At 39.2% G+C, this 27809-nt stretch overlaps 1 protein-coding gene and 1 long non-coding RNA gene across 6 annotated transcripts in view; one reads left to right on the forward strand and one right to left on the reverse strand.

The window, feature by feature from the left end:
* The window catches only part of HTR1F (5-hydroxytryptamine receptor 1F), a 104530-nt gene that overhangs the window by 34318 nt on the left and 42403 nt on the right, over positions 1-27809 (reverse strand). Inside the window, exons 1-3 of one of the 5 annotated variants that reach the window (XR_009207587.1) lie at positions 21156-21342; positions 20821-20921; positions 19757-20533 (exon numbers count right to left, since the gene is read on the reverse strand). The gene's annotated coding sequence lies outside the window, so the exon portion shown is untranslated. Of the gene's footprint in view, positions 1-19756; positions 20724-20820; positions 20922-21155; positions 21343-27809 lie in introns of those variants that run through there. The other 4 variants (XR_009207586.1, XR_005699670.2, XM_040056943.1 and 1 more) reach the window with 4 other exon arrangements.
* LOC120749491 (uncharacterized) lies at positions 21544-24929 on the forward strand. Its single transcript, XR_005699671.1, has 3 exons — positions 21544-21648; positions 22499-22632; positions 24806-24929. It is a non-coding gene; the product is annotated as an uncharacterized LOC120749491 (long non-coding RNA).

Consider the following 27809-nt stretch of genomic DNA (forward strand, 5'->3'; position numbering starts at 1 on the left):
GGGGGCTTGCTGACATCAGAGACCAGGCCAGCCATGGCTTTATATTTCAGAGTTTTGAAAATCCTCAGTAACTGAGACATTACAAGCTCTGTGGACAACAGCACTGCCCCGTCCTGCCAGCAAGGAAGCTTTTCCTAGTATCCAACCTGAACCTGTCAAGACAATGTTTGTGAATGTTGTCATCCTTCATTATCTTGCCTGCCACTCTCAAAACCAGTTTGGCTTTGTGGTCTTTAACCTCCTTAATAGTATTTGCACTAGATGTATCACCCCTTCTTTGAGGATGGAACAACCCCTGTTCTTCACCCTCTCTCAACAATCCATGTGCCCTGGGCCCTAACAATCTCATAGACTGGATTGTCTCCATTTTCTCCACATCCGTCTTGATCTCACCCTTCTTCCCAGAAGTGTCTGAAGTACTGCAAGTCTGGCTGGATTTGGATAATAACCTTTTGACCTGCTGGACATACTTATTTTAATGAGATCATTTGCCCTGTTTGTGACATGAGTGCAGAGTTGGTTTATATTAATCTGGTACCCACGGTAACCCTTTTTTGGCAGGGCTAATATCAGCCCATTTGGTTTCCTGCCTTTACAGGTGCCTGGGGTTTTTCTTCCCTGAGCGCATAGCTTTGCACTTGGCTGTGTTGAACTTCATGATGTTTGCTCAGTCTTCAAATTTATGGCCAGTTCCCTTTGTGTTGAAGCTCTGTCTTTTGTCATGTCAGAAACTTCTGATCTATTATCCCAGTGGATACAAAAAATTGCAGGCAAGTTTGTGCTCTGATTTATTCTTTTAGGGGAGATTTCTCTATCCATTAACTATAGAGGGAACCATGGAAAACTTATTCCCTAAGCTATGGTTGGCTTTTGAGTATCTTCAGCCTTAGTTTCCAGAAGTGAGAACAGTGGAGTTTTAGCCAAACTAGTATTGTTTTCTTTTTATTCTACTGTGCAGTTCCAAGCGAGAATGGAACAAGAGCTATTTGTTTGTTTGTTTGTTTGTTTGCTGTGATGATCTTCTGCTTTGTATCTATTCTGCCTTCCAAATACTGTGTTTCATCTTTAATGGTTATGGCACCCATTAAGCCGAGAACAGTCTTATGACTGAACCATCTTCTCAGACTGTTAGCCTCATTATGGAACCTTAACTTAATGTACAGACTGTCGGTGCATTAATAATTGCTTGGTATAAAATGTTGGCTTGCCTTCCTGCCTATTCTCTTCTGTTAAGGTTCCATTATTTGTAAATAGGGCAACCTGTGGCCAGTTAACCCACGGTGGGGTTTCCTTGTTACTCTTCCTATTAACCTCTGACACTCCCCAATTTTTCTTGTATTTTCATCAGATCTCCTTTTTATTTTATGTTAGACACTTTATTTTAGACAATAAGACCCCAATGGATATTTTTCTGTGCATGTTCTTTTCTTTTAATTTTTGTAGTCTCTCTCAAGGGTTATCTGCCTTCTGCTATTGACCATGCAGATATTATTTAGGTGTATTTAGCTTCTGCAGTGGTTTTAAACTTCTTTTTTTTTTTTTGCCAGCCAATGTATGATATGCATAAAAATCTTTCAGTCGAAATGCATAGGTCCCCATACGGTAACTGATGTCATGCACAAATGGTGTGGTGGATTTGTTTTTTTGCATAATTGCTTTGATTGGATCTGATAGAAGCTGTTCATATAAAGGTTTACAGATCCCAGGATGAAAACAACCATTTTGTTTTATCTGATGGGAAAATAGAAAAGGAATAATATTAGGCTGTAGCTTACAGTAGAGAAAGCCGCATGGGATAAGTACATGCAATATATATCTGGCTGATACTGTCTGCAGGATTCACAGCAAAACACATATTTGACTCCCTTCGTTCATTAAAGGATAAAGGGCTAATAAGTAAACTTGTTTTTGAGAAATCACTAAGATCTTTCACTTTGATAGACATCTTCAGCAAAAACTTACAGCAGGAAATCAACATGCCTCATTCTGTTCTATCTCAACCCAGACCTGGACTAGGTAAGAGGGACAGTATTTTAACAGGGCAAGAGGTGTACTGGTGTTAAGGACAGCAGAAAAAGGCACTGTGCTGATGAGTGACTGACTTGCTCTCCCTCAGCAGTAGCAATTTCTCTTTTCAGCCACCAGCCATCCTGGATGCAGCCATATGAAAAGCCCACTGCTGAGGGGGAGTGAGTGTGACATTCTCTTCTGTGGAACTTGGAGCTAAATTAGCACAGTCCTCCTCCTTTCTTCCTTCATGGATTGCAGTGCTGTGGCTGTATTAATGAGGCACCAGCCCTGTGGAGTATGTAGTTCTGGTGACAAAGTTCAAGACTGGTAAAAATGTCTGAAAATGTTTAGCTTTCTGCAGGTTATAATTTTTTTACAGAAAGATTATTTCATTCATCTTCTTCCTTTCTTGGTCATTGCATGAAAAAATTACCCATTTTATATAAAGAGATGTTAAGTGCTTGCAATTTCATTGTCTTCCACCCTGTTTGAGCTGTGAATGAGTTCACCCACGTCAGAGGACATCTCTGGTCATGTTAATGGTACCTAGTTTTCATGGATTTGGTGGTTTGCTGCATTCCCAGGAAGAGATCTTACAGATAATAACCCTGAAAGCTTCTTACATTATTTCCCACTGTGAAACGTGATGTTTGTAGGAAAAACGACCTAAAACAGTTCACAAAATGGTCTCTGGATTGGTGGTGGTTGGAGGGCTGGGCAGCACTCTGCTCCTCAGCTAAAATAAGTGCTTGCTTCACATTGCTTTGTAAGGGAAGCCCACCCTCGATTTTATCAGTGTCTTCTCTTTCAACTCCAAGATCCTGACTTTGTTTGGCACTAAGGCTAGACAATGAGCAGGAAAGTGCACAAAATGGATGCATGGAAAAAGCATACCTGGAAAAAGTGCTTATTCCTAGCTACCATGAGCTTTAGGTTGGCTGCTGCTTGAAGAATGAATAATTGCATTCCTTTTTAAATGACACTTTAGAAGTGGTGTGGATATTCCCTTTTTTTAGACAGTCACATGTCCTGAACCAGCAATGTGTTTTAGTTCTTTTTAAACTCAGATGATACTTTGAAATAAATAAAACGAGCATGTGCTCCAACACTGTTCTCAAGGATGAGTTCTTTCCAACGTCCAGGCACTAGCTTTTAAAAAAGTGATCATTTCTAGGGTAATTTCATGCATTCAGAATTCCCGTGGGCATTCAGCTGACGAGCCTCATGATAGACAGCCAAAAGTCAGAGTGTGTATGATATGGGCAATGCAGGAACTGACAGCTGACCCCCAGCCCAGTACCTTGGACACAATTCCACCCCCAGCCACTGAAACTGGAGAGTGTGTGGGGCAGGAAGCAGAGATCAGGGCTGGTTAACCAGGCTGGTGATTTCAGGGATGAAGCTGACAGAAGAGCAGAGGCAGAGAAGTGCACCGAGGGGAGCAATTTTAAGTACTTAATTACAGAGTGCCTGAAGAAGGCTGGGCGCTTGCTGGAGCACAGATCAAGCGCTTTCTCCTCTGATGGGATTCGGCCACTTTGGCTACTTGTGTCAAGTCCCTTTCAAACATGCCACTGCTTTGATTCCTCCCACTCCCCAGAGGACTGTAATTAAGAAGTTACTGCCTCCCAAGTGTGCAATTATGTTCTCTGAAACCCAATAACCACCCCTGAGTGTAAAACATCCCCTGCTTCCTGCATGAGCATTCTTCTGACACGTAGGTACCTCAGTTTTGGTAAACTGCAGAGGATGTTTTGTCCTCAGACAACGTGTTGAATGTGAGAGGGGATCAAAAGGAAGACATAATGTAATACACAAATAAGGGTGTAAGTATGCTTGGAAAGTATTTTTGAAATAAAAGCTAGAATAAAAGCTTGTATGAAAGTCTGAGTGGCTGTTGAGTTTGCCATAAATGAGCAATGAAAGACTTCCAAGGACTGCAAGTTTAGGTTTTAATGTTTTGCCAGAGTCTCTGTGCTGTTGACAAAAATAAAATTCAAGGAGTTATTACCCCTTAAAGACTTTTATTTACACTAGCAAAACACCCAGTTATGACAATCCCAATTTTAATCTTCTGTGAAGGCAAAACTCACTTTGTGAAAGTAGTATATACAAGGCAGAAATATAATCTGCTGGAAAACTGCTTTTTTGAACAGTAATCTTGAGTGTTTCACCATGCCAGTGTTGCTGTCACATCTGACAAATATTTACGTTTCTCTTGTTTAAGGCACTCAAGCAATAGAAATAAACAATTCCTAGGCACCATCTCCCAACACAGTCAGAATTTGGAGCTAAACCTTCCTTGTTGCCAGGCATACTGGGCTTTGGGTGGACATGAAGACTGTTTTTGCCCCTCCCTCACTGCACCTGTCTATAGGCTTCCAAATGTGCTTCCCTTTTTCAGACTAAAGAACTTGATTTCTTTGATAGCCCTTCTTAGTCTGCATTTTCTACTTATTTGAATTTTTTCCTTGTTCTCTCCTGTGTGCTTCCCAGGATGACCCTGACCCTCCTAAAGCAGTCAAAAATGAAGAGACCGGTCTGGGGTGATGTTTTATGTGTTACACTATAATATTTTGTGGGTGCTTTCCCTCTCCAATAGCATGGAATTGTTTGTGATCCATTAAATCCTTCTCTGCAGAGTCCCTCACAGCCCTGCTTTATACAGGTGATTATTCCTAACTCAGTGTAGTACTTTGAAATTCACTATGGACAATGAATGGCTGTCTCTTTTTAAATGGGCTGTTTCTCCAGTTTGCCCACAGATGTTCTTGACTTTGGGCTGAGTTGTCAGAGTTGTGCCACAATGAAGGACACATTTTACCAGAAAAAGGCAATTGTCTGTGCTTGAGCTGTTGTTTTAGAAGAGGACTTGTAGCTCAGCAGATATTAATATCATAGGCCTCCAGGGAAGGTTAAGAATGAAGATAAAAAAGGAATATTCTAGGAAAAAAAAAAAAAGGGTATATAGTTTTAAAAATCGGGTTCATTGCCTACTGTCTTTAAGTAGTATCTTTTCTCAGTTCTACAAGTCATGGCAAGTTTCAATTAAATTAAATATAAAGAGGGTGGCTCCACACCAAGGATTAATGGCAACGCATTGAGGAATAAACCGAAAAGTAAACTATGCAAAATATTAAGGAAGCACTTTACTTTGTTTGGTAGATGATTCTACTAAATTAAAGTCTAATTAATTTTTCTAAATTCTGGTTTAGCTAATGAGCATAGTTAACAAATATACAACCGAGTTTTCAATTCCTTCACTTCCAAAATTACTGTTGGAATCATTCCTGCTCTCTACCAGCTATTGTCATGTCTGAGCTATGAAGGCACTTGTAACAACTAACCTGGAAATATGTTAGAAGTCCTGCAGTTATTCCAGCTGCTTTGAGCAGGGAAAAGTGATGCTTGGATAATATTCTAGATTAGTATTTCTTCAGAATGTGCCCTGAGCGTTGTTAGAAGCACTGGAAGCAAGACATGAAAATAACAGCATTATCTGGGTTGCAGGCTACTGCCTTCCCCAAATAGAAGATAAATCCAGCATGAGTCTCTAAACCCCTTTTTTGGGGGGTATCTCTTCAGTTCTGCTACCTGTACCACTAGTTAATTCTTGTGTTCAAAGGGAATGGATGAACAGAGTATTTTAGTTCTGAATATGCACATTTTTGAACAGAACAAGGAGAGCTACAATATTTGTAGTAGTCTGGCTGTTCCTTAGTTAATTATAAACATCTGGTCAAACTAAATCCGTATTACTGTACATGCTGCAGAATATAGTATCTTCCTTCTGCATCCTGTTAGTTTTCATAGGGATTTCTGTTCCTACAAAATATCTCTGTTAGTGTTGATAACAGCTTCTTTTAGCTTGAATGTCCCTATACGGATGAAAAGAATCTAGATTTGCACAACAGAAGGTAAAAAATCTAATTTAGGCAAATATTTTAAAGTGTTGTTGAATGTATTGAAAAACCATCCCACACCTAAAATGACAAATGCCTGTATAGGACATATCAGCACTCTGCTGTCACACTGCAATATGTTGTATGACATTATTGGATCTCCAGGTTTGCTAGAGAAGAGTGAAAAGGGAAACAGAATTTCATACCTTAGAGAGGAATGTAATCATGAAATTCATTCAGGTGTCGATGTCTAAATCTATCCATGTATTTTCCACTTTAAATGTGATTTTTGACTTCCTGCAGCTTTGTTAAAAACCAAAAAATGAAAAAAATACAAACCCTGAAAACCCCAAACAGAACAAAAAAGAGTTGTCATGCTGATTTTGTGCCTTAGTATGAACTGGTAATGAAAGGGAAAAGAAACTAAAGACTTCAGGATTAGACACTTGCCTCTTGATCTTAAAATCAATTTTAGTCCTCTTTCTATTCTAATATCTGTTAGCAACTCTGAAGTCTCTTAAATGAGGCTCTTGTCCCTCTGTATAATCTCTAATGCTTGACTTGAGAGCCCATCTCTGGATTGTAGGAATGATAAAATGATGTGAAAAGCTGATATCCAGGGGGTGTAGAGTAAAAACAAAGGACTGCATTACTGAAACCTAAGGCCACTGCCCGTGGGGGGGTTGGGGCAGAGGTCTTCACTGGATTTTGCAACAATCTGTAGTGATGAACACCACTGGAAAACACCATGAGCACTTCTAACTCACCGTGGGGTAAAGGTATTACCTTCCCAAATATGTCTAAAAATGTTGCTTATGTAACTTTTGTGGTTTTACAATGTGATCATTTCTTTCTTTAGAATTTTAACCATGGATGTTTGCAGTTATTTGTTTTACATTTCTGGGCAAGAGAAGCCTACTTTACTCAATGTCAGAGAATAAATTAAGTCATCCTTCAGTGTGTCACTTTTAATCTGGAGATCATTTTGAAGATATTTTTAATGACTTTGCATCTAGAAATATCAGTCTGAAAATTTGTCTAAACTCCTTGAATACCATCTCTTACAGATACATTTATTTAAGGAAACTTATGGTTTAAATTTTGACTGCAGTCTATGCAAAATGTGTTTCTTAAAAGTCTTCCTATCGTTTACATGGATAAATATTAATATATCATTTTATGACCTTTACTGTTATCTTATTTAGAATCCTGGAAAAAATCTGAAAAAAACCTAATTTGATTCAGAAAGAGTATCTATTATTTTTATTTAACTAGCAACATACAAAATTTTAAAATTACAGAAATTAATCTGAGATACACAATTTTCTTATTTAATTCTGTCTTACCCCCACAGACCTCATGGATGGCTGGTTGACTTTGTCACCACTAGCTATGAGCTGCAGGGGAGAGGATTTCCTCTAGACTTCCTCTTGTTCCTTTCCTAAATTTTGATCCCAGTGTGCAAAAGCAACCTCCATCTCTCCCCTAGGAGGGCTAGAAAAGGCTGTGGGATATTGTGGACTGTTATGCCTCATAAATCCTCTCCTGCCATGGTTTCACTCAAGCTCTCTTCCCTCTTTCCCTCATTTTTCTGAGGAGATGCTGCCCTTGCACCCTGGCTGTGTTGCCTTTTTGCCTCCTGTTTTATTATCCACACTGTTCATGCACTAAAATTGGCTCTCTTGGAGAACAAGCCGGTTTCCAACAGGACAAACCTGAACACCAAAGCCTACAGGTTTTATGCCTGAGCCTGCAGCAGAGCAGTAGTAATGACACAGGGCAACACCACATCTGTCCCCCTCCTACAAAGAACATCCTTTGTATTCAAATCTCATTCCCTCATGCCATAGCACAGCCATGTAATTCAAGTGTTACGGTGTGAAAATGCTAAATCTGTGGTTTTCATCGTTTTAGCTTTTACCTGAAGAAACCCCAACCATGGGATAAGAATTATATATAGTAACTACGTTTTGATGCCACAAGAGCTACCAGCCTGAGGGAGAATATCTGAGAGATGATTATGGGCTCAAATCAAACATTACTTTGGCCCTGAGTCATGGCTGCAGCATTTCCCAATATAAAAAACTGGCAAATGGAGTGGCCCAGCAGGTGCTATGTCTGGCTCTAGAAGCACACTGGAGATTGCTCTGGGGCTCAAACCTGGAGTCAGCTTCCTGTGCTGACCACAAAACTGAGTAAAATGAGTTGCTGTGATGAATTGTGCCTTCCTAGGGAATCATCTCATTCCAGCTGCTGTCCTCTAAGCACACTCACACCTGACAGTCTGTAGCTCTGTTCTTGGCTCTTGCAAATAAAGGGGTGAAAAGAACTAAAGGGCAGAAAATTGTCCCAAGACCTATGCATAAATGTACAAATGCAGTGCAGGCAGCACTTCCCCCAGGAACTTTTCTGGTCTGCCTCATTTTCTCCTGACATTTCAAGAACATCCTGGCCATGCAGTAATTTTCCATTAATTTCTTTCCAAAAAATTAGTTATTGTCAAATTATGTGTGCTCCAAAGGGTGCCAGGTCTGGGCAGCCTGAGACCATCTATGCCAGCTGGTTTGGTGGCTGTGTTTCTTTTTGCTGGTGTGCTGCACAGAGAAAATTTCCATGTGGTTTCAGGTGCCTATTCTACAATTTCAGTGTTTTCATTTTCTAAATGAAGACTAAATTCTAGATATCTACTACTCCTGTGTAGAAAATGCCATATACCTCTGTAGGAATATTTTAAACTGGAATGGGAATTCCTGTTTTCCCTTAAGTCTTCCATGTTAATTTACACATTGGCCTCTGGTGACAATTTTTAACTGAGGTACTACACTTCCCCAATCCCTTTGGCTTCATAGACGCTGCTGAACATTGGCTTGACTGGTGCATTTGGTTTTGTAAAGGAGTCACCACAAAGCAAGCAAGGTCAAAGCTGTCACAGTTCCAAGTGAAAAGTAGGATTTCAAATAAATGGGGAGATTTACTTTGTCCTTTGAAAAACAACTCTGTTTTTCAGGAATAAAATTCACCTCTAACTGCAAGAAGAAAATAATTACCACCAAGCTTCTAATAAGAGCACTTTTGAAATGTGCATGCATTTGGACTGAGATGTTTAAAGTGTGCTTGAAATTTATCTTAATTATGGCTCTAAGCTTGTAAGATGGTGAAAAATAGTATTTCTGTTTAGTAGGAGTGGGTGGTGTTATCTATTAACATAAGTTTGAATTCACACAGTAACATTTAAAGTCTATTTATAAGTGAAAGACTAACAAACAGATGAGTGAATATAGGTCAGAGAGGGGAGTTAGAGAGAATGGGAATAATAACACCTCTGGCTACATGGGCTGATGAGGCACCACTGCTGCCAGGGAAAAAGGATCAGAAAATAGCTTGGTGTCTAAGTAAACTGTGGCTGCTTGCAGCAGAACAAAATACCAAACATTCTGACCGAGCTTTACAGCCCTGCAGACTGCCTGAGGAGCTTTCCATTTCATCCCAGAGGCAGACATAAAGTGCTTATTATTCAAATACCCACCACTTATCCACAATAATGCTTTCAAGGCATACCTGACTGAACTGCAAAAAACCCAATCTGGTCAAGTGCTGGTTTAATATGCACAGACACTGGCTTGCAAACCACCATGGATTGTTTTCATGAACTACAATTTCACTGTCAAGATTTAATTAAGAAATACGTCTTTGGAATAAATGGGGCGGTCAGGGGTGGACAAGTGCACCGTGTGACAAAAATTTGTGCACTGACCAAGTTGTCTTCCCAAAAGTGAAAAGGGACAGGATTGCTTAAAAAAGCCACCCAACCACCCACCTACCTTACCTATAACGCACATGGTGATTTTAGATCATTCTCATCACCCTGAGCCTCATCATGTAGTTGGGATTTGATTGTATTAACCTACATATTGCAGTCTTGAAAATCCTGGGAAAAGGAAACTTTTTATGGCACTATAAAGTCATCATTTTTTTGCTGCTGTATGAAGATTATTACATTCCCTGAAAATACATAACAGATTTAATCCAAAATAGGATGTATTTTTTTTTTTTTTTCCTGTACAAGCAAGTTGTCTGGCAGGCAGCAGGAGATAAAGAGAATGTTTATTATTAAATTTTAGTGACTTAAAGTAATATTTGTATAAGTGCATACACATAAAAACACTAAAAAAACCTCCACAACAAAAAATATTAAAGCTGACATGTTGATTTTAAATAAAGTTTTGAAATAGTGAAGCCTAATGGGCAGCTAGACATCATTCACAAATACAAACTAATATAAATGAAGAAATGTTTCTGCTCTAAATCTCATGTGTTAAACCTAATCAGTATTTACTGTATTATCTCTGAATAGAATAAGGACGGTGCATTATCTGTTTCAGTAATGCAAAGTTAATTTCAGCTGTCAGAAGGTTGGAGTCAAAGACCTATAAAAGAATATATTTCCTGAGTGAAATCTAAAGGGACATTTTAATTTGTTTCTGTTCCACTGCTTCTGAATAAATTGTTTTGAAGCAGATAATGAATTCATGTAAGTGCTAGTCTTCTAGTCCTAAAATTTCTAAAAGCTTTCCTAAAAAAGCTTTTTTTTCTAACTTTTAAAGCATAACCAAATACATTGGGTTTGTTTTTTGGGTTCTTTTTTTTTTTTTTTTTTTTTCAGTGTTAAAATGTCCTTGTGAGGACAGTTCAAGCAAGAGTTTTCAAAGTTCAAATTACCTTAAGTAAAATTTATAGAGTTGTGTCAGACTTGTTTAAAAATTTAAATATGCATTTTATGTATAACTTTCAGGGCTGTAACTACATTGGCTGCTCTTAGATGCTCATCACTGGGGAGGAGTTTCTGAATTTTAGAGCTGGAGAAAGTTTCTGAATTTTAATTTCCACTAGCAAAGTGACTATTTGAAGGTAAATAATTTGAAGGTAAGTGATTTAGAGCTGTTAAGAGATGAAGTATGCAAGCAAAAGCCTCTCCTGTATTTTTTCAACTCACTAAAATGCATATTCATCTTCTGAGGCCCAAAGTTGCAAATTTGTCTTTTAGCTATGCAAGATAATTTAGAGACGGTTCAGTGGAAGCAGGGAATGTTTTAATAACAAGATACACATGCCCTACTACCAAATTCATGGGACTCTGGCTATGAAATTATTAAAACTACAGCACTGATCACCACACAGTGCTGAAACAGCCAATAATAGAAATAGATTGGAAACAGATCACAGCAAATTCATGGGTAAGGATCCACCACTGTTATTTGAATGTGATGACTCTACAGGTAACCTCCATCCCAGGAACTCCTAAGCTGTTTTGAGAACGACTGTTGCAGTGTGACTGTGTTTAGAAGGTGTCACAAAGTGAAAGATTTTGGGTCTTAGTGAAAAATACTTGTGTAGTGAGTTGGAAGATTTTATTGGTTCATAGCAGTGAATTATAAAGAACTTAATGGGAACAATCTTCTGTTTAGTGCCATGGGATTCTCGCATGCAAGCTGGAAAGCTTTTGGCAGATTGTTGATTGACTGAAATGATTCCTCTAGCCCCGGAGAACCAGGCTGGAAAGTTTTCTGTGGCGAAGTAGCAGCTTCCCCTTTAGTGATAGATTCTGGGCCCTGATGAGCCAGAGGGCTCAGTCAGTCCTCTCCATTGGAACAATGAGATGCTTCCCAGGCTGCTTCTGTAAGCTCTGCCTTTCTTCAGCTGAGAATAAGTGAGGGTGTGCTGTACCAGAGCTTGTAGCACACTGAGCTATAAAAGCTAAACCCGAGTAATTTTGTGTGTGAGGCTCATGAGGGAATGGAGGGAGATACAAGAGCTGGCAAGTTAGCCCAGCACTTCAAAATACAAAAAGCTTCTAGTTAGTTTGACTTCCATAGGTTTTCCTCTATATGCCTTATTTTTTCCTAGCTGGATCCTCAGATAAGCTCAGAAATGTGGATACCTCCCTATTTTCCACAAAATTATGACTTTCCTTTCTGTAGGAGAACCTGTTAAATTTTCCCACTACCTCCCTCTACCACTGGATTTTCTAAGATACCAAGAAATGTTCTTTCAATATTCTTTAGATTAGAGGGCTGATTTGTTTGAAACAGGCACAAGTATTCTCTGCGCTTCTGCTGTGCTGCACCCTCTGTGTTTGCAATCACAGCTCTGCCACCCAGAACTGGCAGCAGCAAGAAGGCACCAAGCCCCCAAACTCTCACTTGCTCTCTTCTTCCAGAAGAAAAACCAAAAACCAAAAAAACAAACAAACCAACCAACCAACCAAACAAACAGTTCCTTCAAACCCATGCAAAGTTTCGTTTGTTTGTTTGGTTTTTCCCCCCTCTGCTTTCCAATAATGACAGAAGCTGGTGAAAGCACAAAGCTGCCATGCTTGATGGAAAAGTTATTAAAAGCTGGAACCACAGCTTGCAGTCCCAGAGAGGGCTCTGCTGGCCTGCCTGCTTTTTAGACCACAGTGAAGTTTTTCATAGTTGTGTTGTTCCTGAAGGGTTGTGAGCCCAAAACACAGTTTGAGCTGCTTTGAGTCGATACCTGAGGACAGCTGGGTATGGGAACATATATGTGTTAGGTATAGAATAAAACAGTTGTCTGTGGAAACATTCTTAGAGCTGCAAGTTTACAACTGAAGGTGTATTTGATGAGCAGCAGATATAAACTATTAAATCCCTACCTATGTGGGCTTCAATTGCCTGGCAAAACTTCAGCTTCTGAAGGGCTTTAGTTAAATCGTTACAATTTATCTGGCTAAGAAAGACAAGTGTTTTGAAAACCACTTTTCCCCAAGCCTTCACTTTGCCTATTCATACTGAAAGCTCTCTAGCAAATGGACCACTTATTATTGTATTTTTGTTCTGTACGAGTGCCTGGGTTTTAGGCAATATTGCAGTAACACAATTATGACCAAATAACCACTCCCAGGTAATTCCATACAGACCTTCTTATTCACATTTTTGCACCTCAGATACATTCACAGCTTATTCAGTGCATCAATTAATTAAGCTAATCTGTGCCTACTTATGGCATATGTCTGTAGCTTCCAAGTCATGGAACTGTTTTATCTTTTTGAAGCATAAATTGCAAGTGTTGAAGGCTGGGGCTTGTATTTGTGTATTTTAAAGCAGTGAAAGAGAAAAGGGAGGAAAAAGACCAAACCCAGCAATATTTTTGTGCTGGTGAGCAAGAGCAGCAAAACTGTCAATTTTTGCCCTTTCCTCTTATGGGTCAGTTCAAAATCCAACTCTCTGAGCAGCAGTTCAGCATCTGGAAATCAGCCTTGTTGCCAAATTGTCCATTTCTGTAATTTTAAATACCAGCCTGAATCCACAGCAGGTTTCTCAGCTGCTTCCTTATTTTACATAATTAATCTGTGCAATAACTGCTAATTAGTAAACTTCAGAAATCATTTTATGGAGGCAATGACCAAGATACCTGAAGACATGAAGTTCAAATACAGGTTTAATGCCTCCTCCTGGTCAAACACAGCAGTTTTGTGGTTTTGGGTTGCCTTTTTGTAAGCTGCAATAACCAAATGTAAACTGCTTACTGATGCAATTTGCCTTAATATTGATCGTGCTTAAGCAGGTAGTCTTCTGATTTTTGTTTTTTACTATCCTATCTACTCTTTCAGGATTTCTTGATCTTATCTATCTTATCTATCCTATCTACATACAGCTGGAGGCATGATGTGTGTGTTTGTCCAGCTTAGCAATATACGTATTTATAATTTAAAACCAAATCCTGTTCCAAAGTAAAAGAAATACTATTCTCATAACAGACCTCAGAGAACTGAACCTTTGTTTGCCTGGCCAAGTAAATACCAGCTCCTTGAAGGAATGCAGAATTAAATCTAAATTTCCAGGTGCAGGGATAGATGAAGGATGATGATCACTGTCTCACAATTTCCATTCCAAAGCCCTATTTCTCTACTGTTCTCTCCTCTCTAAGCTAACCTTAACCAGCTGGTTGAAATTTCTCTCTGACTTGGGTTATTTTCTTTTCAGCATAGGAAAAGAAAAAAGAAACATTTCCAGGAAATATAAGTTTGAATGTTTTCCAGCAGCCATATTTTTCAGAGGCAGACAGAAAAGTTATGTTGCTCTTGCCAGTGCAAAATGTCTGTGGATATTTTTCTTGGCTAAGAAATTCTAGCTGTCTTTTATGACCTTGACATCTGACATAGGATGACCATGCTGGTGAGACACATGGCCTTGACATCTTTGTGGAAGCTCAATTAAATCTGAGTAACAGAAAAATAAAATCTCACAACATGTACAGGCTTAGTACAGACTTCATAGATTTTTGAGAAATGAATTCTGCAAAGAATGCCAGAGCTGAGTTTTGTTTCCTCATAGGAAAAAACCAATGCATTGTATTTCCATTCCATTTCCAGGCTATCATCAGTCTCTTAGGTGCTCCATCATCTCCAGCGTGTCAGCAGCTGATTCTAGAGGATCCTGCTTTTTCAGTTTTTTTGTTAGCAGATTGATCTTTGGAAGCTGCTCTGGGTCAGAGAGACATCAAGAAATCCTGAATTTAGAATAAGTAATATTTTCAATTGGCTGCCTTGTGTTTTTCTCTGAAGAAATATTGATCTTTCTTTCCAAGGACCTGAAAGACCCCAGGGGAAAAATTTCTAATGACAGGCTCAGATAAAACCCAAAACACTCTTTCAGGACATTTACATGCAAGCTTTGATTTTTATGGGTTACAGCCCTTAGCTGTCATGGGAGACAAGGCTCACAACAGCACAGATCTTGTGCAGCAAGGACTCTTGAAAGCACACAACAGCTGTCACACAGAAGAACCCATGCAATTTGCTGCTCACTTAAGATTTGCCAGCATTCCTTGAGCAGACCATGCTACCTGTCCCTCTGCACTGGGGACATTGCAAAAGGTATTTGCTTATGTTAATCTATCCTATGAATTAAAGCTTTTTTCCCCCCACTTTTTCTTTCTTATGTTTCTGATAAAATCCTCTACCTGAAGTCACCAGCTCCTACTAAGTGAGGAAGTTTCTTGCACCTGTTTCTGTAAAGGGAAATGAAACTGTCATTTTCTAAGTTTTTCAGCTTCTTTTGGTAGAATTCCTCTCACCTCAGATATGTGTCTGCCTAAGCTCAAAGCAACCTGTGCTAGACAGGTACTCTTTGGCACTTTAGGCACCCTTTGTGGGAAGGGAGAGGAGCAAATACGGGGGTGAGATTGTGCTGACCTATTTACACCAGATGCTTCGCCCTTATGAATGCCTGCTTCTCTCTGTCACTGCAAAAAAGGAACTTGGAGTGATTGGTTCAAGATGTCTATCTTTGGTCAGTTGAATTCCAACCTTTATGTGCAGGTACTAAGTGTTTAAGCTTTGACTGAGAATAAGGGATAGTTGGCAATTTTCTGGTGGGAAAAGTGTTGTTGTGATAGTCAGCAGGAATAGATTCTAATAGATTTTAATTGATCCTACTACAGCATAGTCCTGTCCTGAGAATCCCACATTTTTGAGAGGGAAAAAGATGTCTCTTCCCTGAAAGTGCAATAGAAAAAACTTCTACTACTGCATCTTAGGTCCTGACTAAAATCCCAAATTTCAGCATTCATCTGCTGAGCCTTTCGAAAGTGATCTGTTGAATCACTTTGCTATACCCACCCTATCTGCAATAACTGAGCTTAGTTTAATGCAACTAAACATGTTTAAGTGATGACAACACTGTGTTCAAAACAGGACACAAACATTTCAAATATATTGTAGTTGCCATCATTTTTAAAAACATTTTCAAAGTCTGACCATTTCTTCCCCCTATTATTATAAGTGTATGCATTTTACTGAAGTAGCAGTAACTTGCTTTCCCTTATCTTAACTGTAAATGACTCTATTCATTTGTAGCTAAAATTGTCCTCCCCAGAGTGCACTGGCTTCAGCAGAATTACAACTTGCATGATTTTAGCTGATAGACTCTACTGCAGATACATAACCTAAAGAAGTAACATCTTTCTGGCAATACATGATAAAAGAGGCACTTGGCAAAGGTCAGCTTTTCAGATGTCTTGTGAAAATCTCATTAAGTATAGTCTTCTGATAGGTCCTCTTCTTCTGCCTCAGTGTTTGTACCAATTGTCCCGAGTTTCTGATTGAAGTTTGGCATCTCAGTGACTTTTTTAACAAGTTAGAAGGTTCCGGTATAATTAAAATAACCTCAAAGTCAAATTTAGCAGGTGAGAATTTTGATAAAACTCTTTGAATTAACTCCACTGTATGAAAGTAAAACAATCTTTAAATTATCAGTCCTTCTGAATGTAGCTAAGGCTGCTAAGATTTGAGTGAATGTCAGGCAAATTCCTAAATATTTGAACAAAAAAGCCCCGCTGAAGCAATTATTCTATGTTAATGGGAGCTATGCCAAAATGAAACCCTTCTGCAAGCAGGGCTATCTTCTTTCCAGCTTTCCATTTTAAGTCACAACTTTTGTGTGCCATGGTGACTTCTTGTTAAGCTGCTGTTAAAAGTCTAGGTCAGTGCATATGCTAAAAGAGAGCAGGTACAGAGATCAGAAATAAAAGTAGATGGTCCAAAAGTTGTGATGAACAATAGCTCAGTGCTGAGGCAAAACTTACCAACATTGTTGCTGCCTATAAACTCCAGAAATTGTTTAAGCTGAGCCGCTACAGATAGAGAAACGTTAATTTTTATGTGGTGACGTTTTGTTTGACCATCAAGCCAGTTTTCAGCTGACTGACTGCTATAAAATAAAAAGATGGACAGCAATTTAAAAAAATCAAATTAAAATGTGTATTAGATATGAATCAGTTACAGAGAGAGATGACAAGCTCGTTCTTTGTCCTGCTGGAGCTACTTCTGCAGGGAACCAGAGTACTCCATGACCTTGAGGTTTCTTTCAGAGTATTTTTGCTTTCCTTACAGGCACAGCAATATGTGAGCTTAAAGGCTGGCTCTTAAAATCTGCATTACATTCCCCTTTAGGAAGGAGTAAGTTACAGAGTCTTCATTCATGTTTTAGAAGAGTCTGTGTGCCTATTTTCTGGTCTGGTACTTGTTCAGGATGCTTGATCCTGGATCCCAGCATTACAGAGATCCCTGCAACCTCTGCTGCATCACAAAGGTCTTGGATTGAGGTGGCTGCCAGGAGGCTGAGGCTAAGGATCATATCAGCTCCAAAGAGCTGAGGCTGAATTCCATGGAGCACTGCAGGGGTTAAACTCCCTGGCATCCTCTCTGCTCATGTACAGAAGGACTTGTGCCAAGCTTTTGGTCAGCACAATGCAGGATGCTCTTACCCTCTTCAATGACCTTCAGTCTCGTGTTGTACTGAACAGAGAAGAAAAGCCCTGCAGGTTTGAAACCTAAAAGTAACCCCAGATATAGTTGGGACAGCTGAATGTCTGATGAGTGCCCCAGTAGAGGCATCACCCCGTGGGCATTCTTGTGGAGCCTAAGTCACCCTCAGCCTAAGTCACAGAGAGTTATCTCCCAAAGAAAAAAAGTATGGAGTCCATTCAAAGGCAAATAGATGGTAAATGTTTACATGGATTACAAAAGATGAAGTAGCCTACCAGATGCTGGAAGATGCAAGTACTTAATCCATGCAAGGAAAAAAAAAAGGCAGGAATATCTCATGATTCTGGAAAACTGTGTATTCCAAGGATGGAGACTTCACAAGCCAGCTGCTGGCGACTGACCCGGCTTCAGTGTCAGCCTTATTGAGGGGTATGAAATATAGGAACAGTCTACCAATATGCTGGTAATTTAAATGATAGATGCTGATAAGTACTTTTCTCCTTCCTGCCTGAGCTTTACTCAAAGTCTTCCATTAAAATATATAATTAAGTACCTGGACAGTTGCATTTTGATTTGCATCTATTGCCAACCCAATATAACTTTCAGATAAGCCTTTCATGCATTACTTTTAATAATAACGTCTTAAATGAAAAGGCTGCTTCCATCAGCATAATGAAGCAAGATAGCCAAGAAAATAGGTATGTGCCTGAGAAGAGAAATTCATTAAAGGAAGAAAAAAAATCTATGAAACAGGGATGATAATGAGAAAAATACTGAGCCTCAAAGATGACAATACTGAAAGGAGAGACTGCATTTAGGGCTTACTTACTGCATGGGAAGGGCCGTTTTCTTTCTTTTTCCAGAGACCTTGCCTTTCTTTTTTTTTTTGAATTCTGACAAATTGCATAAAATTTTGGCAACTCAGTTACTTTTAAATTGCCATAGGCATATGGGAGTTTACTAGAACAAAACCTGTGCCTGATAGTGATATCTGGGATAATCCTTTATGCTACTTATGTAAGTGTTAGTTTTAATGATTTCCCTTCTTCCAATACTGAGAAACATACAACTTAATAATGACAAACACCAAAGCTGCTCAAAGAAGGCAATTTAGTGTAATCAAGATATGCTTTCTAATTACCCTCCTGGTCTCTATTTAAGCTGCAGATTCTGCTACTTATATTTATCTTAGAAATGTGTTGTCCTTATAAAGCCTTTTTTTTAAAACAAATACTTGAAAAGGTGCTGAAAAATATTTTTACCTTCCCCAGAGTACAAGGAACTTGCCTAGTGAGCGCTAATGAGGCACATGCTTGCCTTTAAATTGGATTCCCTCTTTCTCTCCCTCCCATCTTTATTTCTTATCTTCAGCCAGCCAAGGCAGCGTTAAACAAGAAAAAAATCTGACTCCACTCTGCATGTCTGCTGAGCTGTGCTGCTGCTCCTGGCAGGCTGTGGGCAGTCAGGGACACACAGAGGGTTTACAGGAGGAGCTGACACCCTGCACACATCCAGCCTCAGACAGGTGTTATAAACCTGCTCTCCGCTTCCCGTGACTCTGCAAAGACAAAAGGTTCTGCCTGGGACAGAACAACCCTTCGCTGCTGGAGCACAGATGGTATGAAAGTGTTTTGTGTGACACAAGGTGTTAGAAAACGTTTGGCTCACTAACATGTGCTGTCAAGACCTGTTTTCTTCAAGCTGCCAGCCTGTCATTTTCTTTTGGAAACCAGCATGCAGCCAGGAAAACCATTTCCATTAGAAACAGAAGCCCTGTTTATACTTCAGTTTCATTTTCTCCTACCAGGTAATTTCTCTCAATGTCACCACAGGTATTATAGCAGAATTAAGGAACAGCCCAAATTTCTCTCTTATTACATAAAAAACAGTAACTACAAGAGAGAAAATAGGTTTTAAAAATGACAAGAGTAAAGGAAAGAAAAGCTTTCAAACCAAGCATTCCCCACACCTGAATCTGCTGAACTTTCCAGATACGGTATTAAAGTCTTCCTTTTTCAAGTGTACAGCTGACAGTTGGAGGAACTCCTGGCTGAGGTAAAACCCAACTTGGAAGTATGGAATAATACAAGCTTAGGAACTTTGTCTTTCTGTATATATTCATGGCAGCAGCAAAGGCTTGTAAGGGCTGAAAGTGGCCCCTACTCTGACCTGTTTTTCACTAAAATCTAAATGTTTCATTAACAGTACTGTGAACCAACTGGGTGACTTTAGTCTATTTTACAGCTACCCAGTGACATTTTTTATTTGTTCTATTATTACAAATAATAATTAATACAAATAATAATAATTGTCTTTACCTCTCAGGGTAAGACTTTTAAAGTGCAATTTGCTGTATCTTTTCGAGTATGTGCCCGAGAAGAGACAATCCTGTGAACACAATCCTGAGATGGTAGGGGTTAGAACTTGTGTAGGTACAGATGCAGTAAGGAGAGCTGAACATGGGAAAACATCAGCCTAAAGGGTCTTTTTCTTCCTCTAGCAAAAAAAAAAAAAAAAAAAAGGCAATATGATTAAATACCTTAGGAAGTCTCTGAATGTCAAATGGTGGCACATGACTCTACTCTGTCTCAACCTGCGGAATTTTCAGGTTCACTTATGAGCAGTCATAGTTCATGTTCATTTGCTCAGGCAATTAAATGATTGCTGAAGATTTACTTTGTTTCTTTTTGCTTTGTCGTTCACATGTCTCAGTGTTAAATGACAATTTTTTTCTCCTGGTACTGTTGCAGGGAGTATTTTATCCTTCTGTTCTTAAGCATTTTTGTATTTAAACCAATTGTCCTTTCTGAAATGTTATCAATGTTAAACTGTTGCATTTGAATGACTAGATGAGACAAGAATTTTGGGATTTCATATTTGTTGTTAAAAATCTATAATTAGGCTATGGAAAAAAAATCACATGGTAAAACTGCACAAGGCAAACCCAGAAATTAAATCAAGCATACAATGGCTAATGAAAAAATTGAGCAAAGTCTTCTCACAAAATATCTTTGTGCTGCTGGGCTTTCCATCTTCAAAATGTCTTGCAAAGGTTAAGTCTTTAAAATATGTCTGTGCAATGAAGCGTTATATTGGCACCATTGTTTTTTCTCCCTCGGTTAAAGCAGATGTTGAGTGTTTAAATGTCCAGGGCTGTGGAGAAGGTCGATCAGGTCTAGGACTGCAGACTAAGCCGCTTCTGCGGTGCCTGAATTTCTCAGACTGGGCTACACATTCTTCATTTGTTCAGTCATCCTTCTGTCAGCCACTGCTCTCCTCTTCTCAACTGATTGTCCTCCTTGACATCTTTTCCTGGCTGATCTGCAGTTTTCCACTGCACTGAGTGGAAAGATTGCCCCATTAAGCCTTCAATAACCCCACAGGTCAACCCTCACTTGGCTGCATTTCCCAGCTCCCACTTGAGGCTTTTCGCAGTGCAGACTTTTCTCTCCTCCTGTACTACCTTAAGCAAAGGTCAGTCAGGCAGAGGTCAGCAAAACTTTGTATTCTGCTTTGCAGAATCCCTATGGAAGACCCAGCCAAAGGAATTTGATCTCTAAAGCAGGTACATCACAAACACACGTATAAACTCTGTGTGTGTGAGGGTAAAAAGCAACTCACCATCTCCTGCGTGAGGAATCACCTTGGAAAAGCTGCCTCTGGGAATAGGACCAGTAGTAGGAATTAAATCAGCTTTAGCAATACTGGATATTGTCAGAAACCTGCAAGAAAGCAAAAAACCCATAATATAAGCTCTGTAAATGACAATGAATGATGTCTACTTCAGAGGAAGGAAGTGATTATTCAGGCCTAAACTGTAATTTTCAGGATCTCTTCCAATAACTGAGAATGATCATTTAAAAGCTTAGAGACCAGTGCCAGGAACTCGCCCTGCCCGGAGTTCACAGAAGAGCATAGCTGGTGATGACAGAAATACTTTGTAATGAGTTAATGACCAGCAAGTGCCTCCTTGCAGGATTGGACACTCCAGAAATCGACTCCACTTGAAGAACTCACGAAATCGAAAAGCCTGACTTGTACTTTCCTGAAGATAAATGACCAGTTAAAGGAAAGGGGGAAGGAAGCCTGTGCTGTTTAGCCAAACCAGCAGTTTTAGTGTGTCTCAAGCTTTTATCACCTGAGTGCATCTGTCAGGTGCTAATTGTCAACTCCCACTGACTGCAGTGGGAGCCTGGGCACTTGGCATTTTGCAGCTTTAACCTGCTGTTATTAAGCTAAAGAGATAAACATGCCAGAGTATGTGATGTTTGAACTGCAAGGCATTGTTTCTTGCATTCTCCCAACTTTAATATCTTTTTTTTTTTTTTTTTTTTCCAGTTAGCAGTGTCTCACGGCAAGCGACTGCCTGAAGAGGAAACATAATGCAAAAGAATATGCACTGTGAAAAGTCTGCACTGTGAAGTGCAGAAATATATCATTCTACCAAGAGTAGGCTGATTTAATTTTGAATATAAAATCTTTAAATAGCTAATGTGCTTAAAATGTAGAAAATCAGATAACAAAAGCAGTTCTTGTTTCAAAGGAGAGCAGCAGTCTGTGAGAAAAATGAATAAAAAGAAGGAAAAGCTATAAAAGAAATAAGGAACTATCATTGATTTCCTGGGGAAAAAAAAGGATAAAACCTAATAATTTTTCACACATTATCAAATAACATGGTAATTTATCCAGAATATAATTATGCTAACATTTGGCTGTTACCTGGTATCAGATGAATTCTTACAGCTCAGAGTGTTCTGGGACAGATTTTGAGGGTGTTTACAGACCTGCTGGCATTATGGCCAAGATCCCTGGAGGTGTTCAAGAAATGTGGTACTGGATGTGGTACTTAATGCTGTGGTTTAGTTGAAAAGGTGGCTCTTGGTCAAGGGTTGGATTTGATGATCTTGGAGTTCTTTTCCAGCCTTACTGATTCTATGATTCTGTAGGCTAGGCTAGGATGGTAGGTGATGTGGCTTCTTGAGGTTGTCAGTGCAACTTTGGGAAGTTCTGGTTTCATTATTGCTAAAGGAAGTGTGACATCACCCAGTAAATCATGAGTTACAAAGTCAGTGCTGCATGTGTTGCAAAAACTTGGAAAAGTAAAAGCTCTTATATTTTTGTACCCGTGCTACTGGGAGACATAAGACATTTTTCAAAAATAGGTCTCCTGCTTAGTACAGAACATTAACCTTCAAAATGTAACTTACTGGCAGTAATAATAGAGTTTAAAAAGTAAAATGAGTGCCTGTGCTCTGTCTTTCCTTGCTCTCCTTTGTAATTCAGATTTCTCTCTCTCTAGCCAAGGCCAGAAAGTACAGAAGGCAGAGGGGCCAGCACGACCTACTGTGGGAATATGCAACACTCGGACATAATGCTCTACTTTGCTGTATCTCGTTAAGCATCCACCAGATGACCATCAAGTAACTCATCCAGGTAGAGGCTGAGTGATCCTTTTGTTTGGTTTGTTGGGAAGTTGTTGGTGTAACCATTGCCTCCATCCTTTTCCCTCACCATTCTCCTTCAGACATAGCAAAACTCTGTTCTGAATGAGACTGCAAGAGTTCACAAGAGCTGGGAAAATTTTAGGGTGATCTTAAAATGCTCGAAAGGCTTTCTGTCTTAAGGGGTGGATGGAGAGGAAGCTGGCTTTTGTCCTTTTTTGAGATCTTGCACCTTCATTCCCAGGTAAGAAATTTTAGGTGTCAGAACTTCTAGGCAGCACCTAAACACCTCCGAGATTTTATCTGACTTTTCTAAACAAGTAAGAAGTCTCTGTTTCTTCACAAACTTAAGGTCCTTTTCATACATGCCTTACCCCTGCAGTCTATCTTTTCCCCTTTCTTTTCTTTTTCAGCTTCTGCGTCTTCACATTTTCATCTTCATCTCAAATGTGTTTTGCAAGAACACAGCTTTTTGCATTCAGACCAACCCCAGTTGCATTCCCTATTTCTCTCCTGGTCCTCTAATGCTAAAAGGAATATTTCTGACATGCATGTGCTTACACAGTTGAGAATTTCATTGTTGGCACTGCCATCCAATGACTTCATTCTTGTCTGACTGGGGAGGGTGACCTCTGAAGGGGATCTGAGGGCCCCTGGGTGCTTAGATCACTATTTGCTCCCTGTTATCTTGTTTGGAGTGCTGCCAGCCACTCCTGTGCAGGGAGATTTGCAAGCTGCCTACAAGCTCTTGTGAAGACCTTGTCTGGATGGGAAGGATGTGGGAGTCCTTGTTGATGATGCAGCTGTATGGATGGAGCTGTTTTACCTCTTCATTTAACATTATCCTTATAATTTCATTATCATTACCTTACCATTTTCAGTTTAATTAAAATGTAAGTACCCTGGACCTAGGGGATCAGCACAGGAACTGAACAGACATCTCCAAGATGAATCTTACATAGCTGGCAAGCAATGTTCATATGGAATTATGCTTTCTTTTAAGTTTCTAAGATCATCTGAAAAAACCCAGGTAATGTTCAATGAGCTAAATGAGGCTGGGTTTAGAGTCGTGATTCCTATAACTGGAGGACAGAGAAGAAGACATTACAAAACTGCAGAAATAAGGATTTTTGGAACTACTGATAGACAATTTACCATTAGAGTAATTTTTATTATGGTAGAACATCCCCGCATAAGCAAAAATAATGGGGAATTACCCCAAGTCCTATGAACTCTCTGTATTGTTTAATAAACAGAAGCCAAGCTTTTAAAAGATTTGCAGTTGTTTTGTACACATGAGGACTTAATATTTCTGAACAAAACCCAAGCCTCATTTTACCCAATATGAAATAATTTCACATCTGCTCAAAATCCCAGAAGTCTCAGATTCTATGTGGCAGGAACTTCCTCCAGGAAGGTAGTCCAGCAGAAGTAATTCTGGACCTACTTCCATCTCTAAAACACATTCATTGTTTCCATTGCTTATCAAGCCTCAGGGTACTCCTCCTTCAAGTCTGAATATTCATTATGAAGGCTGACGTCCGCCAGTAACCAAAACACAGAACCACCAATTCCAGCCCTCCTTTCTTAGAAAAGACATTGGTATTATCAGGGCTTTGGTCTTGTGAAATGTCTGGAAGGAAAGCTTTTTTTGTGGTTAAAAACAACATCTGCAATAATTCCATGAGAAGAATAAAAGAGACTTTCTTATCGTGTGGAGGATGCTAAATAAGACTTTTTAAAATGGCACCTTTTTCTAAGATAATTATGGAAGAAAAACATCTTTCCATGAATCTAACAGCTGTTTTAAAAGCTCAGCTGGCAGCATCATTTCCTATCATGCAGTAGACCTAAACTCAAGATCACACACAAATTTTTGTCTTCTCAAAACGCAGCAGGAAGTGAAGGAGGCATAAAGAAAATTACGATCTTACTGCAAAGGCAAACAGAAATCTCTCTGTGATCATGAGCTGAGTTTGTGTTTCCTGTACAAAAGTAGCAAGGAGTTAGAAGCAGATAATACTCCCTAGAATGGCTTGACATCCATAGCTGGATGAGAATTCTCTTTTTCTTTAAATTTATAGTGGCTGCATTGGATGTTCCAGAAAATGATGGATCAGTACAGTCCTATAAATCCCAAACACGTATGTGGTATATCTTTTCAGAAATAACTTACGAAACAGCCTTCTAGAGGAGAAGAAGTCTGCAATAATGACAGCCCACTGACAGTGCAATAAAGAGGAATTCATTATTCAGGCTGCAGGGGTTGACAATGGCCAGAGGGCAAATGCATGAAATAAGAAGAAAAAGCTGATGCTCAAATGTCAAGAACTCCCCGCTGCAAGTGAAAAAAATAAAAATGTGTTCAGAATGTATTTCTTCTGTATAGGAATGATGGTGGTGATGATGATAATAATAACAATATTAATAACAACATTTATCTGAGCCCGATAAATATTGATGAGGGTGAAGCATTATATTACATCATCTGTGTATAAATAAATTCTTGCTTTCCCATGTTCATTGCCATGAAATTAAAAGACACCTTTGCAGTCTAGAAAGTGACAGCAAAACAAAGAGTTAAATATGTAGGATGGTTGGTTTTGTGAGTAATTCTTGTTGACAGTTTTTAAGCTACTGTTCAATTCTAGAAACAAATCTGATTGTTATCATCATTTCTTTTATTACCTAAAGAAGGTAATACCTACTCCCAAGCGCAAACTACTTCAGTATGAAATTTTGCAGGCATAAACCACACCCTCAAACGATCTCAATACCACAAAGAAACACCAATAAGCTGGGAAAAAGCCCAATTGTTTTTCTGGAGTTATTTAGTTCTGAACAAACTTCCCTTGCAGTTTGTTTTTTATTTTTAGTTCCTCCTTCTTCAGTACTGAATGCTTTTTTTAGAAGGAAGGATTCTTGTTCAGTATTTTTCTTCCCCTGACATTTCCCATATGAAGTTACAATCCTCTGATGGCTTGTATGAAGAGGATTAGAAACATGTCATCACTAATTGCAGATGAGGATTTAAAGCAGGGCTGGGCAGGAGAAGCACACAGATGAGATTGCCTGGTCTGTCTTGATTAGACTGTGCATTCTTTGTGCCTACCTCTGCTGCTCCAGGAAGTTAGTCTGCCTCCCACATCTGTCCTCATCATATAGAAAGGGAAAATTGTTGGTTGTTGAACAGGATGAAAGCCTGATTTCTTTATTGTTCCTAAAGACCCATTTCTGCCACGAGGTCTACAAAAAGTTAGTTGGCTCATAAAGCACGAGGGAGTGTGAAGTCGCGAAGCAGAATCACTTCTAAACTGAAAAAAAAACCAAAACAACCACGGGCCAGATTATACTTGTGGGATTGTTTCTTTCTCCTCAACAAATTTTTTGTTGTTTGTATTAAACTGCAAACTGAGTACTGTCACTGTATCCTCACATGCACCACACAAATGTGGAAGCAGCAATGGCTGAGCAAGCTCTCTGTGAGCATTCCCACTGCTTAATGTCAAACCGGTACCAGTTTGGCTAATAAGGTTAAGGAATTGCATAACTTAAGTGGAATTATGTCAGCATGTGAACCCCTCTCTTATGCTTCAGGAGGAGTCAATTATGAAACATAAATCAAAGTAATGGATACAATATTTATAAACATTTAGGCTCCCAGGCATCGATTAACCATGACCGAGAACTTTTTCTCATGGAAATGAATGTTGTATCATAAAGAACCTGTAAATCCTCCTCTACGGCTGTGAACTACTTGGAAAACACTTTACTCTGGCCCTAGCATTCTTTCAAAGGTTGAGGCCTGGGGAGATAAAACACAATACCGAAGGCCAAGTAGTCAGGGTTGCTTTACACTCTTCTGTATGGATCATTCCTCAGTGAGTCACGTAAACAGAGGAAATTTTATGAAAATGCTTCTTCGTCTACTTTAAAAAACGATTCTACATTTTTCAGGCCTTGCAACAAAGTCAAAAGTGACTCAAGAGTTCCAAAAAGTGGTAAAGCTGAGCCAGAGTGAATTGAATTATCTTGACTTCTAATGGAAATCACAGAGTTTTGTCACAAATTTTGGGACTTGTCTGTCAGACCTTGGCAGATCAGGAAACTGAAAAGGATGATTTCTGGATTAAGACTGAAAATAAACCCCAAACTTCACTTTTAAGGAGAAAGTATGTTTATTTTAATTAATAAAGAAATATGCAGTAAACCTACCTCCTATTCTGCCAACAAAGTTGTAACCACACTTCCAACATCTCTGTCTCTCCCATGACAAGTTTTGGGCTCTCATTTTGGGGATAAAAATACCTTTTACAAAGTCATTTGGAGAACAATCTGTGATTTACTCAAGGAAATGATGAAATGCCTCAGTCTTCTCAGAATTAAAGGCAAACAAATTTTTAACTATATTAATAGACCTGTTGATGTAACCTGCTGGTTCTTAGTCATCTAAGTTTATGATGTACACCAGTATCTCTCTGTGAAAGCTGTATTGCTAAAATGGCTTAATTTTCTTGTCATTTAATCACTCAATCAGAGCACTTCTAGTGAGGAAAAACAAGGATTATCAGAGAGAGGACTAAGTATGGGATTAAAAAAATGTGTATGCTGTCTCTGGACTGATATAACAGACCGTGTGCTGTCTCTTTCACGGACAAATATCTTACAGACCAAAAGGTCATGTCTCTCGAGCAGGCAGCCCTTCAGTCCTATGTAACATTCTTTTAGCAACGTTATCACAGGGCTCAAACTTTCCTGAAACAGTCACTCTCTTTTAAAGTATATCTGTTGGTGGTGCAAGACTTAAAAGAGACAGAGCTCTTGGAAATGAAAGGGAATCTTGCCACAACCTTTATCAGCGGCTTGGCCACCCTTTGGGACACAGACAACTTTGGTGTTGGTTCATCTTTACTCTCAGAGTTTGGAGTTCTGGACACCACGCTGGCTTACAGAAACATGTTGAGGGTATTTAACTCCTTTCTTCCTAATGCAGCTGCTGGAAGAGGTTTTGGGGAAGAGATCTAGTTGTGGAACACAGAAACGGTGATGGATACAGCAGGGGGACGCTAAAGGTACTGATTACGTTTTTCTTCCAGAGAAGGCCTGTAGACCTAACATAAATGTTTATATTATCCTTCACTGTTGCTTTCAATTAAAGTCAATTTAAGA

This window comes from Hirundo rustica, chromosome 2, assembly GCF_015227805.2.
Source record: "Hirundo rustica isolate bHirRus1 chromosome 2, bHirRus1.pri.v3, whole genome shotgun sequence".
Taxonomy (NCBI): domain Eukaryota; kingdom Metazoa; phylum Chordata; class Aves; order Passeriformes; family Hirundinidae; genus Hirundo; species Hirundo rustica.